This window comes from Rhincodon typus, chromosome 17 (genome assembly GCF_021869965.1).
Source record: "Rhincodon typus isolate 14 chromosome 17, sRhiTyp1.1, whole genome shotgun sequence".
NCBI lineage: Eukaryota > Metazoa > Chordata > Chondrichthyes > Orectolobiformes > Rhincodontidae > Rhincodon > Rhincodon typus.
The window spans coordinates 55,897,266-55,914,897 of record NC_063348.1 but is presented as its reverse complement, the minus strand read 5'-3'; the positions used below and the strand labels follow the sequence as shown (position 1 = coordinate 55,914,897).

Genomic DNA, 17,632 nt, shown 5'->3' with positions numbered 1-17,632 from the left:
TCATTCCTCCTACTTGACCCATTTTCCAACAGTACCAAAAGAAATAGATCTGAACGTACACTGTGAATAATTGGTATTTCAGTATTAGAAGTATAAAGTTGCTGTAATTTAACACCTTTCAGATGTACTCAGTGTTAATTGAAACAAAGTTATATGCTGCCGCCCTGTTTTTCATTCATTCGTGGGACATGGGCATTGTTGGCCAGACCAGCATGTATTGCCCATTCCTTATTGACCAGAAGGCAATTAAGAGTCAACCACATTGCTGAGGGTCTGAAGTCACGTATAGGCTGGGTAAAGACAGCAGATTTCCTTTCCCAAAGGACTTTACAGTTCTTCCTGATAACCAACAATGGTTTCATGGTCATAATTCGACTCTTAATTCCAGAGAATTAAGATCCTAAGTAATTGAATTCAAATTCCACCATCTTCCATAGTGAAACCAGGTCCCAGAGTCATTACCTGTGTCTCTGGATTAATGATTTAGTGATAATACAACTAGGCCATCGCCTCCCCCAACAACTTGCGCTTTTATCGTAACAGTGATACTTCATAGGAGTGTTGTCAAACAAAGTTGGGATGCAGTGGTGCATTGATAATGTTACTGAATTAGTAATCCAGAACTGCCCCCCAAGTTTATGTTTTGTGGACATGAGTTCGAAGCCCACTATGGCAGATGGTGAAATTTGAATTCAATTTAAAAAAAGTTGTCCTGATGGTGACCATGTAAACACTGTCAATTGTTGTAAAACACCATGCGGTTCATCAATGTTCTTTAGGGAGGGAAATCTGCTACCTTTGCCTGGTCTGGCCTACATGTAACTCCACACCGACAGCAATGTGGTTAACTCTTAATGTCCTCCGGGCAATTAGGAATGGTCATAAATGTCGCCCCAACCAATGATGCCCGCATCCAATGAATAAAAAATATCCCACACTGAATCAACTGTGAACATTAGATGCTTGTTCAAAGAGATGATTTTAAAGGAGGTGAGGGAGGGGTTTCAGAAAAAAGTGCCTGAGCTAAAGATCTATGTAGCTAAAGTCACTGTAACCAATGATGAGGGAGATTTAACATCGGAGATGTGCAGAAGTCCAAATTGGAGGAGCAAACATGCCTCCAAGTGTTTAAAGCAAGTTTCAAGAATGGGCAAAAGCAAGATAATAGCGAGATTAGAATTCACTGGATGTCAGCCTTTGGAGGTCAGCAAGCACAGGTCTAATGGGTGAATGGACCTGTTCAAGTTAGGATATAGGCAGCACAGTTATACAAAGGTTGAGAAATGTCGCAGTGCTTCCACTTACCTTTGGAATTCTGTCCTCTACCTCCCTCTCTCTACCTTTCCAACCTCCTCTGTACTAATTTCCTGAATTACAATGATGGCTGCTTTTCATTGTAAAAGCTTTGGGACTTTTTTTGCCCTCATTCAAGTGGGTATCACTGGCTGGGCCAGCATATATTGCCCAAGTGTTATTGCCCAGAGGGCAGTTAAGAATCGACCAAATTGCTGTGGGTGTGGAGTCACGTGTAGGCCAAATCAGGTAAGGGTGGCAGTTTCCTTCCTTGAAGGTCTTGAGTTATGGAAGTGCAAGTTCCTATTTTCTTTACGATCCCACATTGCTCACAGTCATAGTCTGCCGGATGACATTCCTGTGTGTAGATTGTACAAGTGCAGGTCAGAAGCTGTTCTCTTTTAGGCCAGCTCAGAACATCTTAGCATCTCATTCCATCAATGTACAAAAAAACTGTGGTAAGCATCTAGATCACATTATCAATGCTGTCAGATAGATGTATTCTGATGTACAGAAGCGCGTAAGGTAAGATGTCATAATGAAGCAAAAAACTGGTGTAATCGATGCTGACCCCACCAATCACAGCAGGCAGGCTGCCGTGGTTTATTCATTGGGGAACTACCCAGTTTTCTTGCCTGTGGAGGTGACTGCTGTTGATTTGAGGCCTTTAAGTGATCGTTAATAAAGACTTGATGGTGAGTTGTGGAGTTGATCCCCCCCATGGACCTTCTCACCCAGAACTTAATTGTTGAGTGGCAAGAAGGGGCCGGACATCTCTCCAAGGACAATAGTTACCCCTTTGCCACCTCCAGGGTGGGGGGGAGGCAAATATCCACCCCATCAGAAGTGATCTTTGAAATTTGTGAGCATAGCTGGCTGGGCCAATGGTTATTTAGTTGCCCAGAGGGCAGTTAAGAGTCAGCCACACACTGCTGTGAGTCTTGAGTCACATTTAGGTAAAAACAACAGATTTCTTCCCCGAGAGGTCATTGGAGAACCAGATGGAACTTTAATAGCAAATGACAGTGGCTACATAGTCAGCATTAGGTAGCTTTTTAATTCCAGTTTTATTTTATTATTGAATTCAAATTCTACTATCTGCTACGATAGAATTTGAACCCATGTCCCCAGAGAATTAGACAGGGATTAATTGATTACACAAGTCCAGTGACATAATCACCTTCCCTAATATCTCTGAATTATGCAAAGAACATAGATAAATAATGAGAATTTATTTAAAATAATTTGATTTACCTTTCATGGGGTGAAGAACTGGGAGCGCCATAATGCTGTTCACCAGGCGGTTCAAACATTGGGGAAAAGTCCAGGAGAAATGATATTTGGGATGCTTTTCAGAAAGGTGGTAATCAATGAAGTTACATTTTGTTGATCTATGCTTCACAGTTTTCCTAATTTTAATGTGAGAACTAAATCTAGAGTGGTCATAATTTCAATTCATTTGTTAGAACTGGGGAAAATGATATTGAGCTGTAGCCAGCTTTAAGCAAGCACAGAGGTGAGGAAAGAGAAGAGTTGGACAATACAAAAGGAGAGGGAGAGGTGAGATAATGGAAGAGCTGAGGGATAAGGCAAACAGAACAAGTAAAATTTCAAATCCAGAAGCTTTTAATATACTACCCAACGCCCTAAATTCTTGTTGTAGGATTTCTTTCCTCTTTCTACCTATGTCGTTAGCCATGGTATGAACCATGATCTCTGACTGTTCCACCTCTCCATTTGGAATGCACTGCAGCCATTCAGTATCATCCAGGGAGGCAACACACCTTCCTGGAGTCACATCTGTCACCACAGAAATGCCCATCTGTACCTGTCGCTATTGAATCTCCCATCACTATCGTTCTCCCTCCCTTTCTGCTCACCCCATCTTGCGCAGCTGAGTTCTGGTTGCACTCCCCAGAGGAACTGCCCAACACAGAAAAACTGTTCTTGAGTGAAGTACACTCTGGGCTTTCCTTACAGCAGGCCTACCTAGTGCTTATCTTCTTCTGACAAGTGGTTAGCCATTCCTTCCCTAACTGTACTTCCTTTAGCTGGAGGTGACCATGTCTAAACATGTGCTCTCTGAGTAATTCTCAGCCGAGCTGTGTCTTGGCTGGAGGCACAGCAAACTCTGAAAGACGGCCCTCAAGCTGGTCCAGCCGGGGATACTACTGCAGATGTGGTCATCTGGAAGTGTCTAAGACTTCTTGTGCACAGCAGGCTGTGCAACTCCTGGGGTTGAGTTCCGCTGAGCTGTGCGTTGAATTAAAATATTGTCACCCTAAATTTAAGCCAAGGAGAAAATTATTTAAGTTCTTTTTCAAATAAAGAAACTGCAACTCTTACCTTGGTGCAGCCTGAAGTGGAGAATCGCCTGCTCTCAGTCGGCTGTATTGACGTCACTTTGAATACAGACAGACTCCTTGTTGCACTGCCTGGTTCATTCTCTTGTTCCTATTCCCACAGATGTTTTGGCCCTTAACTCCGAAGGGTGTGGGTGCTCCTGCATCCTTATAGGGATGCCATGGGAAAGGAACAGGATGAAGTGTTGGGAGCCATACTGTTGCAGTGGGTTCCAAATGCTCAACTGAGAAGGAAGAGGAAAGTAGATTTGTTTGTGGCATTACACTGGAGGTGATGGTCATGGAGATAATGACTCGTTGAGTGTGGAGGCTGTTAGGTTGCGAGCTTGGGGAGGTCAAGGGAAACCTTATTCTGATTCTCGGAGCGCGGGAAACAGGTTGGACTATTTACAGGGAGGTGATGGCACTGGGCTAATAATCCAGAGGCCCAGATTAATGGTCTGCAGACATGAGTTCAAATCCCACCATGGCAGCTCGTGGAATCTAAATTCAAAGAATAAACAACTAAAATGGGAAGTTTATCTCAGAAATAGTGACCAACAAACTGTCATTTGTGATTGTAAAATCTTGCCAGGTTCACCAGTTGCATTTAGAGAAGGAAATCTGCTGTCATTACCAGGTCTGGCCTACATGTGACTCCAGACTCTCAGCAATGCGGTTGACTCTTAGCTGCCCTCTGAGATGGTCTAGCAAGCCACTCAGTTCAAAGGCAACTCAGGGACGGGTGACAAATCCTGGTGCAGCCACATACCATGATAGAATAAGGCACAGTCGAGGGTTCGCTAGGCCAATGTTAATTGCCCATTCCTAGTTGCCCAGCACTGTCTTTTCTTGCAGCATAAATGTTGGTTTTCCCCTTGTAATTTTTTTTCACGTAAATTGTCCTGATGTGTGTATGGTGAAAGTCTTCAACAAAATGTGGCTTTTCTCAACAGTTTTCAAGTTCTATAAAACCAAACAACTGCTTACATATCTGTATGTGAGGACATAAAGAGTGATGTTATCTTATATCAGATATTGTGGATTGTCTTGTACAATAACCAACGCTGTGTTATTAACAGCCTTTCTTTCTTGTAGCAAAGATCAATACTGCATTAAACTATGGCCAAAAAAGTGAATTCCTGTTATTGATCTGTTGGATTGTACTCCAATTTAAGTTGAACTGACAACGTTCATCTTTAATACTTCTCTCAACAGTTGAACAAGACAAACAAACCTGCTTAAAACTGTACTTAAACTTCAGCAGATTGACAGTGTCAGAAACTGAGCTGCAAGAAACTCCCAAGTTTGATTCTCTGCGCTTTGCTGCGATAGCTAACCTCAAGCAGAGTGGTACAAAGTGTGCAGCGATTAGTTTTTTTATTTACTCATGCGACATTGGCATTGCTGACTGGGCCAACATTTGTTGCCCATCTGTTGCCCATCCCTAATTGCCATTGAGAAGGTGTTGGTGAGCTGCAACATGATAATTTATCAGAATGGCAGTACACCTAGCGCTAATGGTACCTCAGAACATTAATTTTATGCATTCATGGGATGTAGGCATCGCTGGCTGGCCAGCATTGATTGCCATCCCTACTTGCCCTTGAGAAGGTGGTGGTGTGCTGCCTTCTTGAACCACTGCAGTCCATGTGCTTCGAGTTGATCCACAATGCCCTTGGAGAAGGAAACCTTCCATCCATTGACTCCCATTTACACTTCTCACTGCCTCAGAAAGGCAGCCAACCTCATCAAAGACCCCTCCCAGCCGGGTTATAATTTCTTCCAACCTCTTGCTTCAGGCAGAAGATACAAAAACTTAAACACACAAACCGACAGATTCAGGAACTTCTTCTTCCTCACTGTTAGTAGACTTCTGAACGGACCTCTCAAATTTCAAAATAGTGATCTTGCTTTTTGTTCACCCTCTTTGCAGTCATAACTTTGTATTCCTCACTCTGTTCAATCACTGTATGATCTTTGTATGTTACGACCTGGATGTACTGCATGCAAAATAAAATCTTTCACTGTACCTAGGTATATGTGACAAAAAAGAGTCAAATGAAATTAAATCAAATCAAAAAATTCCAGGAGTTTGACCCAGTGATAGTGAAGAAGCGGCAATATTTTTCCAGGTCAGGATGGTGAGTGACTTGGAGGGGAACTTGCAGACAGTGGTGTTCCCATATATCTGCTGCCCTTATCCTTATGAATGGAAGTGGTTGCATGTTTGGAAGGAGCTCTGTAAGGAGCCGTGGTGAATTTCTGTGGTGCATCTTGGAGATGGTACACACTGCTGTTGGATGGCCCATGCAACCTTGAGCTAAGAATGGCTAACTAGATTGGCTGTGTCTCACAGTGTCCCCATTGACACCCATGATCAAGATTCCCAAATGAATGTTGACCCACAAATGGTGAGGTATCAGCGAGTGTTCCACAACCATGAAATGAAAATTATTTTTAATCAATCTGCTTGGAATTGTTATGACCTACAGGACGGGGGGGGAAATTGAACCTGGACCTTCTGGTCCAGAGGCAGGAACACTACCACTGCACCATTAGACTCTTAAAACTTGTAAGCATGTGGATATCATCAGAAATGCAGAGAAACGCAGTCAGGATTTTTCGAATTTATGAATTAAGATCCCAATGGGTTTCAAGTTATTGTACCCCACATTAACCTTTTGGGGCAGAGAGAAATTAGTAAAGAATAAAATAAAACTGATAATGCCTTGGGTTTTCTGTCAGATATCAGCAAATTGATTGTACTCATGATCACATGGTGCAGACCTGTCAAATCCAGTTGGATTTGGAAACAAAACTCCTGGTACTCTTGGAGGATTTTGAAAGGAAGATAAATTCTTTCTTTTACTAGCATCAGTTGGAGATCTTGGTAATTTGTGTTTTGGTGATTTTGACATTATATGAGTAAATAAAGTCTGTTCGTGTTATAATTGAATCCACTTCGATTTTGTCTTTGCAGCTTCATTGATCCATAGCAGCAGTATATCTAACCTTGCATTGTGGGGCCATAAACCAAGTTTATAGGCATCCTGGTTTTATTATGGACAGTGTGTTTTGACAACTGGGTCTCACACAGTTGTCACATGTTCAGGCATTTGTGTCAGATCCTATTTCTTAGGACCCGCTATCAGTTGAGCTTAGGCCAGAAATGGATGAGATACTTTGCTGACAGAAAGTTACAGCTTAGTGTGAGTGCACTGTGACTGTTGCGGAGGTGAAGCAGAGAATGAGGGGCAGCAGAAATTGTTCATATTCAGCAGACACAGTGTGCTGCTTAATGAAAAGTATGAGGTAAAGTTCATTGGAGGGACAGCCAAAATATACTAATCTTGAACCAGGAAACTAAACAAAGGAGGAGTTGGAGGAACAGGAGAAGGGAAGGCTGAAGTGGTAGGAGATGCAATGTTTAATACCTATTTAAGACATGATAAGGAGATTTACTTTCCTCACAGAAGGTCATGAGTCTTTGGAACTCTCTAGCAGAAGCAGAGTCCTTGAATATTTTGAAGGCGGAGCTCCAAAAGTCTATAAGATGTAGGAGCAGAAGTAGGCCATTCAGCCCATCGATTCTGCAGCACTACTGAAAAAAAAACATTGCTGACCTGATAATCTTCAACTCCACCTTCCCGCCTTTTGCCTTTAACCCTTGATTCCCCAAAAAGATTAAAAATCTGTCTCTCCCAACCTTGGTCTTAATGATTGAGCCTCGACAGCCCTCTGCAGATTCCACAGATTCAGTACCCTCTGAAAGAAGAAGTTCCTCCTCACCGCGCTCTTCAATGAATGTCTCCTCATGAAAACAGTGGAATTGACACAATTTGCTGTGTTGGTCATGCTCCCCTTATTGAGGCACCACCATTCTGTAACTGGTGTGATCCTAATTGATGTTACAACTGGACAAGTCAGACCTCAGAGTGCAACATGGAATCATGGAGGTCTACAGCACAGGCAAAGACTGTTCGAACCATCGCTTCCACGCCAGTTAAAAACCACCGCCAAGAATCGTAGAATCCTTACAGTGCAGAAAGAGGCCTTTCAGCCCATCAATTCTGTACTGACTCTCCAAAAAACATCCCACCCAGACCCAATGCCCCCACCCTATCGCCATCAACCCTGCATTACCGTGACTAATCCCCCTAGCCTGCACATCCCTGAACGCTATGGGACAATTTAGCATGGCCAATCGATCCGACCTGCACATCTTTGGACTGTAGGAGGAAACTGGAGCACCAAGAGGAAACCCACAGAGATACGGGGAGAATGTGCAAACTCCACCGTGACACCATCCTGACTTGGAAATGTATTGCCGTTCCTTCACTGTCACTGGGTCAAAATCCTGGAATTCCCTCCCTAATAGCATTGTGGGTCAACCAACAATGTGGACTGCAGCAGTTCAAGAAGGCAGCTCACCACCACCTTCTCAAGGGGCAACTAGGGATGGGCAAGAAATGCTGGCCAGCCAGCGACGCCCACATCCCACAAAAATGAATAGGAAAAAAAAAATCTCTGACCGGCTTGAAAGGATATTGGAGCGGGAGGGGGAGGATCCAGTTATTGTTTGTTCTGACATGAACCACAACATAGGCAAGACGAGGAAAGAGGACCTGTTCAGGGGTTATCAGGAGCTAGGAACAACATTAGAGAGCAGGTCCTCAAGGGTTATAATCTCTGGATTACTGGCCGAGCCATGTGCAAATTGGTATAGGGACACAAGAATAAGGGAATTAAACACGTGGCTAAAGGAGTGGTGTGGGAAAGAGGGGTTCCTTTTCATGGGGCACTGGCATCAGTATTGGAACAGGAGGGATCTGTACCACTGGGACGGTCTCCACCTGAACTGAGCTGGGACCAATGTTCTAGCAAAAAGGGTAAATAGGTTGGTCAACAGGACTTTAAACCAAAAAGTGGGGAGGAGGGGAAGGGTACAACTTTCCCCAGTGGGGAACAAGGAAATGGGTGAACATCTGTAGGGGTAGATTCCACTGTGTGGAAAAATATGAAAAAAATAACGGGAAAGGAAGACTCAGGAGAGGTTATTAAAGTCTCCAGCACAGACACAAATAGGACGGAGTGTTTGGAAAGGATTAGGAATCCAACTTCAAGCACACTGGATAAACGAGTGACAATGAGAAGAGGGGCGGTTAATACAGGACTGAAGGTATTATGTCTGAATGTACGCAGTATAAGAAGGAAGGTAAATGAGCTTGTGGCGCAGATCGAAATTGGCAGATATGACATGGTGGGCATCACGGAGGCGTAGCTGCAAGGAGATTAGGATTGGGAGCTGAATATCTAAGGATATACATCTTATCGAAAAGATAGGCAGGTGGGCAGAGGAGGGTGGCGTTGCCTTATTAGTAATAAATGAAATTAAATCAATAGTAAGAAACAAAGTAGGGTCAGATGGTGTGCAATCTGTGTGGGTAAAGTTGAGGAACCGCAGAGGTTAAAAAACCATAGTTGGAATTGCGTACAGGCCTCCAAACAGTAGTCAGGAGCTGGGGCACCAGACACACCAGGAGATAGAAAAGGTGTGTAAGAAAGGCAAAGTTAAGGTGATCACGGGGGATTTCAATATGCAGATGGACTGGGAAATTCATGTTGGTAGTGGATTGCAAGAAAAGGAATTTGTGGAATGTCTATGAGGTGGCTTTTTGGAGCAGCTTGTGATGAAGCCCACTAGGGAACAGGCAATTCTGGGTTTAGTGTTGGGCAATGAGGCAGATTTGATTAGGGAGCTTAAGGTGAAGGAACTCTCGGGAGGCAGTGAGCATAATATGATTTAATTTACTCTACAATTTGACAGGGAGAATATAGAACCAGAGGTAATGGTATTACAGCTGAATAAAGGTGACTACAGAGGCATGAGGGAGAGACTGGGCTGCATTGACTGGAAGAGGAGCCTAGCAGGAAAGACAGTGGAACAGAAATGGTAGGAGTTTCTGGGAGTAATTCAGGAGTCACAGCAAAAATTCATCCTTAGGAAAAAAAAGCATGGTACAGGGAAGATGAGGCAACCATGGCTGACTAGGGAAGTCAGGGATAGCATAAAAGCAAAAGAGAAAGCATATAATGTGGTGAAGGGCAGTGGGAAACCAGAGGACTGTGAAGCTTACAAAGACCTACAGAGGGCAACAAAAAAAGAAATAAGGAGGGGGAAGATTAAATATGAGGGTAAGCTAGCCAGTAACATGAAGGAGGACTCTAAGAGTTTCTTTAGATATATAAAGGGCAAGGGAGAGGCAAAAGTGGACATTGGACCGCGGGAAAATGATGCTGGAGAGATAGTAGTGGGGAACAAGGAAATGGCCGAGGAACTAAATAATTACTTTGCATCAGTCTTCACGGTGGAAGACACGAGTAATATCCCAGAAATTCGAGAGTCAGGAGGCAGAGCTGAGTATGGTGGCCATCACCAAGGAGAAGGTGCTAGTAAAACTGAATGGCCTGAAGGTGAATAAATCACCAGGACCAGATGGACTACACCCCAGTGTTCTAAAGGAGATAGCTGAAGAGATAGTGGAGGCGTTAGTGGTGATCTTCCAGAAATCGCTAGAGTCAGGGAGGATCCCAGAGGACTGGAAAATCGCTAATGTGACACCACTGTTTAAGAAGGAATTAAGGCAAAAAACTGAAAATTACAGGCCGTGGGTAAGATTATAGAGTCCATTGTGAAGGATGAGATTTCTGAATACTTGGAAGTGCATGGTAAGATAGGGCAAAGTCAGCATGGCTTCATCAAGGGGAGGTCATGCCTGATAAATCTGTTAGGATTGTTTGAGGAAGTAACAAGCAGGTTAGACCAAGGAGAGCCAATAGATGTTATCTACCTGGACTTCAAGAAGGCCTTTGACAAGGTGCCACACAGGAGGCTGCTGAGTAAGATGAGGGCCCATGGTGTTAGAGGCAAGGTACTAGCTGTCTGTCAGAAAGCAGAGAGTGGGGTTAAAAGGGTTTTTCTCAGAATGGCAGCTGGTGACAAGTGGTGTTCCACAAGAGACAGTGTTGGGACCACAACTTTTCACGTAATGCATTAATGATCTAGATGAAGGAACTTAAGGCATTCTTGCTAATGTTGCAGATGATACAAAGATAGGTAGAGGGGCAGGTAGTATTGAAGATACAGGGAGGCTGCAGAAGGATTTGAACAGGTTAGGAGAATGGGCAAAGAAGTGGCAGATGGAGTACAACATGGGAAAGTGTGAGGTCATGCACTTTGGTAAGAAGAATAAAAGCATGGACTATTTTCTACATGGGGAGAAAATTCAGAAGTCTGAAGTGCAAAGAGACTTGGGAGTTCTAGTCCAGGATTCTCTCAAGGTAAACTTGCAGGTCGATTCAGTAGTTAGGAAGGCAAATGCAGCTTTGGCATTTACTTTGAGAGGACTTGAATATAAAAGCAGGGATGTACTTCTGAGGCTCTATAAGGCTCTGGCCAGGCCACATTTGGAGTATTGTAAGCAGTGTTGGGCCCCATATCTCAGGAAGGATGTACTGGCCCAGGAGCGAGTTCAGAGGAGGTTCACGAGAATTGTCCCAGGAATGAAAAGTTTAACATTTGAAGAACATTTGAGGACTCTGGGTCTATACTTGATGGAGTTTAGAAGGATGAGGAGGGATCTAATTGAAACTTACAGAATACTGAATGGCCTGGACAGAGTGGATGTTGGGAAGATGTTTCTGTTGGTAGGAGAGACTAGGACCCAAGGGCACAGCCTTAGAGTAAAGGGAAGACCTTTTAGAACAAAGATAAGGAGAAACTTCTTTTGCCAGACAGCGGTGAATCTAGGAATTAATTAGGAATTAAGAAGACTGTGGAGGCCAGGTCATTGAGTATATTTAAGACAGAGATAGATAGGTTCTTGATTGTCAAGGGGATCAAGGGTTACAGGGGGAATGGGGTTGAGAAACTTAATAGCCATGATTGAATGGCAGAGCAGACTCGATGGGCTGAATGGCCTAATTTCTGCTCCTATGCCTTTTGGTCTTCTGTATAAAACATGTTTCTTTTTAATTCATTCACGAGATGAGAGTGTCCCTGGCTAGGTCAGCATTTATTGCCCATCCCTAATTGCCCAGAGGGCACTTAAAAGTCAGCCATACTGCTTTGTGCCCATGTTCTTTTGGGATGTCCCTCGAAATTGTTTGGTCTTGAACTGGATTGGCCTCCTCTACATTTTAGTCAACCCTTCCCATCTATGTGCATAGCTGCAGATTTCTATCGTTTGAGAAACCTCAACAGTGTTCACTGACGAGTGCCCTAACAGGAGTGAGCAAAATGTACGCTAACGTTCTGAAAGAACGGTGCAATGTGTTTTGTCCGGGAGATGGGTGTAACCTTCCTTCACAGATCGTAAGTGTTTTAATCTCCACGCCTGGGTGAACTCCATCAAAAGCGCATTATCCTCCTACACTTGTGACCAGCTGCCTAATTGTATCGGGCCCGAACACACACTGCTGAAGCATGATAGGAATAAAGTGGGAGAAAAAAAGAGATAAATTACGTTGTGGCGGTGATGGTGATGATGATGATAATTATTAATGCTTTCACTGCATTGAAAACTGGCTGTCATCTCCTCTTGCTGCCTTTCCGATATTAATGAGCCCTGTCTGTTTGTCTATCCACTTCAGAAGACCAATGTCTGAATCACTACTTTGACTTTCCTTGAGTGTTTTATTCTTGACAGCTTCCAGCATTTCACCTGACAGGGTGAAGGCTAAAAATGCTAATTATGTACACTAACCCTCGCAGTCATTCAATTGTTTTTGGAAGGACGTGTTATTCTGTTTCTTCCCAGCTACTTCTGGTGCAGCTTTCAGTGGCTTGGCACGTTCATTATTTGCTCTGATCAGGAGCCCAGAGATTGTGGCACACATGGTAACAAACTCGGTTAGCTAACCTTATCAGCTGTGAGTGTGTGTAGGGTAAATCGACCAGCAAGTTCTGGAGATTTGCATCTTTTAATCCCCTGAATTTACTGGCCAATTTGCACATTAATGAGGACATGCATCTTTAACATGCCATTTTTTTTCAAACAAGATCGTAGTTGAATGGATTATTTCGTGGATCTGGTATTGTCACCAGTTAGAGGCCGTGATAAAACCTGAAATATATGATCGAAACAACACAGTTAACATAAATGTTTCTTGTGGTGTGGGGATAGCTTCTGCATAAAATGTTTAAATACTCCATTCCCTTGGCTCAAAGAGCTGAATGGCCTACTCCATCTACCGTTTTACAAGAGATTTGCCAAAGAAAGGTTTAGAGGGATATCGGCCAAATGCTGACAAATGGGCCCAGATTAATTTTGGATATATGGTCAGTATAGATGAGTTAGACCGAAGGGCCTGTTTCCATGCTGTTTGACTGTATGACTGTAAGTACTGTGTCTGTGATTCAGTCAATCCCCCCCAGTGTTAGTTGCTCCACCATTGGTGGCCGTGCCTTCGGCTGCTAAGGCCCCAAGCTCTGGAATTCTGTCCCGATCTTTCCCTCACAAACTCGCTATCCACCTTCAGGATGCTGCTTTATACCAACCCCATTGACAAAGCTCTTGCTTATTTGCCCTGATTTTTGCTGTTAAGTGGCTTGGCACAATTCCATGGAGTCCACGTCACTGAGTATATTCAAGAAAGAGGTCAATGAATTGGCATTAGGGGCTATGGGGAGAAAGAGGGAAAGTGGCATTGTGTTAGAGGATCAGCCATGATCATATTGAATGGCAGGGCAGGCTCAAAGGGTTTCAGTGTGTTTCCATAATGCACCTGTGAAGCACCTTGAGTTACTTTATTACATTGGAGACACAATGTAAATATTGTTGCAATTAGAAAAGGCAGAGGAACTTAGAGGCGATGGAGATCTTACCAACCTGGGCTCACTCTTGATTCAACATTGTTAATTTATGGGTTGAGGTTGGGATATGGAGAAAGCTCCCTCTGCCATTATCATTTACACTATTCCAATTGTCATGAGTTCTAACTGCATGGCAGTTCTACTGCTCATCACAGATGGCTAAAGCCAGCTCATTGTTCTGCAGTGAAGCTTTATCAGAGTGTATGAAGAAAATGGTCAGGAATTGTTCAGGGTAAGATATGTCAAAATTGTCGCTGACAGTGCTGCACAGGGTTTACAGTCCTACTTAGACTTTGTCTCATGTGGGCAGCAAGACCTGGTCCATTGCAGTCCCTCTTTCTGCAACCAGTGGAGTCTCTCACTTGAAGCTCCCCTTTCAATGTTTTCCACTGGCTCTTTCTTGACTGGAACCGTGTTATTTTCCCATCTGGTGGTGCCCATTCACTGATGTGCTATTGGGGCATTTGCCCAGGAAGTGAAATATGTCCTGCCAGCCCTGTGAGAACAAGAATCAGGAGTAAGCCATTTAGCCCCTCAAGCCTGCTGTGCTATTTAATAAGATCACAGCTAGTTGGATAGTAAACTAAATCCTACGTACCCCAATAACATTTTACCCACTGAATTGCAAAGAATCTCTTCACCTCTGCCTTAAAAATGATCAAAGACTCTGCTTCCACTGCCTTCTAACTAGGAGAATGTCAAAGTCCCCTGACCCTATGTAAGAAATAAATTCACAAATTTTAAATGTCCAGTAGGTGCCTCTGACCAGTCTGGTGGATTGGTGTTAATGCCTTTCCATGTGAAGAGCAGGATCTTGCTTAGGCAATGCTGATGGAAATGTCCAACTTACGTGACCCCTTTGCCATGCTCTTCCATGACTGGTTGGCGCAACTTGACATCACAGTGGAACGTGGAGAGTCGCAGCTTCGTGGTCGAGTGGATGGTGTTGATTGTGTTGGATATGGAGTCACTGGAAGTCCAATCCTGCTTTGCTCATTCTTGCGTGGGCATGGATCTCTACATCACCTTCCCGGGAGATGTTGCATCCTAGGAGCATCCTGGGCTTTGTCAACATCAACACATCACATCAAGGCTGCATAGTCTTCCCAATTCTTTTCCCTCTGGATTTTAGAATTTATCATTTGAAAGACGATGATGGTTGCAGAGTTTGAAATCCTGTGATGACACCATCGAGTGATGTGTCTGGATTTGGCAGAGAACATCACTTTGCTGGCCAGATAGATTGGCACTAATGTTTGTTATCTGGAGAAGTGTGTACAGTACTGGTCACTGTAATAATGGAAGGATGTTAATACATCAGAAGCAGTTCAGAATGCTGCCTAGAATGAGCGGATTGCCATTTGAGGAAAGGCTAGACAGGTTAGGCCTGTATCCTGTGGAGTTTAGAAGTGTCAGGGGGTGACTTAATGAAACATATAAGATCCTGAGGGGACTTGACCGTGTTGATGTCAAAAGGATGTTTCCTTTTGTAGGAGAATCTAGAGCTTGTGGTCACTGTCTGAAATACGGGGTTGCCCATTTAAAACAGAGAGAGGAAAAAATTTTTCCCTGAGAGGGTTGTCAGTCTTTGGCATTCTGTTCCTCAAAAGGCAGTGGATGCAGAATCATGAAGTATTTTTACAGCAGAGGTATATAGATTCTTGATTATCAAGCGGATGAAATACTATTGGGGATATGTAGGAATGTAGAGTTAAGGTTATAATCAGATCAGCCATGACCTTATTGAATGGTGGAGCAGTTTTAAAGGGCCGAGTGGCCTACTCTTATTCCTATGTTCAATCGTTCAGATGGTTAACAGATCAGCTGTGGGAAGACCAAGAGACTGAAAGCTGGATGTCAATAAACTCCACATCACTATTAGCGAACAGAGCATTCACTTTGATAGATTGTAATTGTTCCGATCGATTAGCCAAAAGGTGATGTGCTGTCAATACATTGGATGTTGAAGAGAAAAGAATTCTTAAAAATATTTTTAAAATGACAGCAATCTGACTCAGGCATTGGCTCCTGAGTATGCCTGAGAGGAATTTTCATTTTTTTTCTCTCCACTGTTGCTTGTGATTTATGTTTAACCTTTCTCAGGAAATTACAGGAATTGAGAATAGGGACTAAATAGAAACGAGTCAAATTCCACCAGGAATCCTGACTGTGGGTTAGCTGAATGTTTTTTCCTGCCTGCCATTTCTGTCTGATTCTCCTTTTCTGTAGGTTGAAAATGTGGGACTTGATATTCCTGCTGCTCAAAATCATACAGTGGCTTTTCCTTGGTGGGGTGGGTGAGGGGGGGGGTCTACTTCCTAATGGATAGGTATGAGACTGAGAACAGATACCTGTCTTCCAGATGTAGCTGTCCAAGGTGCTGGTAAGACCATATCTGGAATACTGAATCAAAAACTAGAATTGCTAGAAAAGCTCAACAGGTCTGGCAGCATCTGTGGAGAGAAATAAGAGTTAACGTTTTCTGAGGAAGGGTCACTCAACCCAAAGCGTTAACTGATTTTTGTTCACAGATGCTGCCAGACCTGTTGAGCTTTTCCAGCAATTTCTGCTTTTGTTTCTGATTTACAGCATCTGCAGTTCTTTTGTTTTTTTTATCTGGAATACTGAATAGTTTTAGTCCCCTTATTTAAGGAAATATATCATTTCGTTGGAGGCAGTTCAGTAAAGGTTCTCTAGGCTGATCTGCAGTATGGAGGGATTGTGAGCAAATGTTAAATAGGTTGGGATTCTACTCACTGAAATTTAGAAGAATGAGAGGTGACCTCATTGAAAATATCAAATTGTTAAGGGGTTTGGCAGGATAAATGCTGAGAGGATGTTTCCCCTCATAGGATCATAGGGCATAGTCTCAGAATAAAGATTCCAATTTAAGACTGCTATGAGGAGGAATTTCTTCTCTCAGTAGGTTGTGAATCTTCGGAACTTCTTTTCAGAGAGAGCTTTGGGGGTAGAGCCCTTGAGTATATTTACTGTTGTGATAGATTCATGATCAGTTGGGGAATCAAGAATTACAGGAAAAAGGCAGGAAAGTGGATGTGGGGAATGTCAGATCAGCTATGATCCTATTGAATGGCAAACCAGGCTGGAGGAGTCAAATGGCCTACTCCCGTTCCTGTTTGTTATGGTCTTATTCCGAAGGATTCTATCATCATCTGTGATAAACCAGAGATAAACCTGGGAACCAGACTCTCAAATCCCACTTTTTTCCCTGTTCTGTTTACAAGATGAAGGAGTCTTTGTTGAATATGGAATGGGTGTTACCGTGCAAAACTGTTTGCTGTACCTGTACACACCATGCTATCAAACCATCTCCTGGCACCATTGCAAGGTACGAATGGCAGCAGGCTTTGTTGTATCGGAAACATAAGAACATAGAAAGTAGCAGCAAGAGCAGGCCATGCAGTCCCTCAGGCCTGCTGTACCATTCAGTAAGATCATTGTTGATCGTCTCCATCAACATCATTTTTCTGCAGTTTTCCCCCATCGCTTGATATATTTCATTTTTAGAAATCCATTGATCTCCATTTTAAGCACACTCAACGACTGAGCATCTACAGATTACTGGAGCAGAGGATTTGAAAGATTCACCAGCCTCTGAGTGAAGAAATTTCTCCTCATTGCAATCCTAAACGGTTTGCCCCTTATTCTGAGACTATGTACCCTGGTCCGAGACAGCCTCCAGACCCCAGCCAGACAGGGGGAACATCTTTCCTGCATCAATCCTGTCAAGCCCAGTTAAAATTTTCTATATTTGAATAAGATCACCTTTCATTCTTCTAAATTCCAGACAAGTGCCTGATCTATTTATTATTTTCTCATAGGACAATCCCACCATCCCAACAATTATTTGGTGACCCTTCAAAACACCTCTTCTATGGCTTCTTCTCCATCTCTCTTTAAGTACAGAGACCAAACCTGTAGAGAATATCCCAGTGTGGTCTCACTAAGGTTCTATCTAATTGCAGTAAAACATTAAAAAACGAAATAACTGTGGATGCTGTAAATCAGGAAGCAAAACAGAAATTGCTGGAAAAGCTCAGCAGGTCTGGCAGCATCTGTGAAGGAAAAAACAGAGTTAACATTTCGGGTCCGGTGACCC

The 17,632-nt window shown here is 43.2% G+C and overlaps 1 protein-coding gene across 4 annotated transcripts in view; it reads left to right on the top strand.

The window, feature by feature from the left end:
* prmt3 (protein arginine methyltransferase 3) overlaps positions 1-17,632 on the top strand; it is a 201,457-nt gene that overhangs the window by 101,081 nt on the left and 82,744 nt on the right. The window lies entirely within an intron of this gene.